The sequence below is a fragment of the Apis dorsata genome, unplaced genomic scaffold (genome assembly GCF_000469605.1).
Source record: "Apis dorsata unplaced genomic scaffold, Apis dorsata 1.3 scaffold_463, whole genome shotgun sequence".
NCBI lineage: Eukaryota > Metazoa > Arthropoda > Insecta > Hymenoptera > Apidae > Apis > Apis dorsata.
The window spans coordinates 35,802-37,554 of NW_006263703.1; positions in this window are offsets into that span (position 1 = coordinate 35,802).

The window sequence follows — 1,753 nt, forward strand, 5'->3', positions numbered from 1 at the left end:
ATAAATAAATAATCATTTTTTAATGCAAAAAATTATACTCATAATCTATAAATTATAAGAAAAATATCATTTAACAATTTTTAAGTAAGATATTATTAAATTTAGAAAAATCTTATTAATATATAATATATATATAAATTATATATATTTTTTTATTTCTTAAATATACTGTAAATGAAATTTTTATATAATTATATTTTTCATTTTTATTGATATAAATTTGCTTAAGAGAAAAAAAACTATAAAATAAATATTTTTTATTATAGCTTTTTCAAAAATTTAATAATTTATATTCAGATGTAAATTGTTATTTCAAACTTAAACAATTTTTGTTTTAAATGTTCAATCTTATACTTTTTTAAATTCTTCAATAATTTTTGAATAATTTTTATATTAAATTAATTATAATAATCTATTTCTATTACTTTTTGCTATTTTTATGAAAATTTGATATCTAAATTTACGAAAATCTAAAATTAAATTTAAAATATAATGTATTATATTTCAATTTTCGCGCTGCAGTACATGAGAATCGTATTTCAGCCAATCAAAAAGATGTTAAAATCTAGCGACAACACGAACCAGTGCGCATCATATTGCGCATTTCATTAGTATATAGTTGAAAATCATGGCGATAGGTTTTGTTTTACCGGCAAGAACATAATTACACAAAATTTTTATTAATACGATGTTACATTATGATTTTAAAGTTTAATTATATATTATTATACTTTGTTTAATTAATACGTTTTTAATCCATCATTATTATACCAGAATTGAATGTCTTATTACAGATTATTACTTAATTGCAACTTCAATGGCGGGATGGCTTCGAAATATAGCAATAATTTTTGCATACACTATAATAAAATTAAAAAAATTCGATAATTTTTATGCAAATGTGGTAAGATTTTCTTCTCTTTTCTAAGATTTGAATAAAAATTATTACTATAAATTTCTTTTGTCTTTTTATTCGCATGGAATAGGAAGTAGCTTGATCATTATCATTAATTTACACATATATTCCATATACATTTCAAACATATATTTTTATATATTTTTTTCTTAAATGTGATCATCTAGACGTTCAACTCCTGCGTTATCTTATTTTTGTTTTAATCGCATATTCAAAGTTCCAAGGCTGAAAACATTTCTTATAATTGTCTTTCTAAAAAATTGACGGTTTATGTTCGTGAAATCGCTTGACATGTTTCAACGTGTCGAATTGTTGAGCATATTCTCTCTCCATTTTGTAATTCGATACATGAAAGGTACACCGAATATCATTTTGTTATCGAAACTCGTATTCGTTGGATGCTTTGTTTCGAGTGTGAATAATTTATTGCGTAATATATTTGATAGTTTTTTTTTTATATTATTCTGTTATGCTATTATTTTATATTGTTGTTTTGTTGTTGTTGTGTTGCATTTGTTTTATTTATTCAATATTATTATAATTGATAATTATTTGAAGAACAATTTATTCTTTTTTTTTTATTCGTCTATTGGACCATTACAATTAACTCATATTAACTTGTATTACGAGCTTTTAAAATAAAATTCGATAGATTATTGCTTTATTTTTATTTATTAATTTAATAAATCTTATATACTTTATATATTTGATTCTTTTTTTTTTTTTGCTCAGATAAATCGATTCCAGAGATTATTTTAGGCGGGAAAAAGCATCAATATGGACGCCATGATGATATTTTTATTTTATGGAGAAAAAGTTTTAATTTCGAAGAAAAAT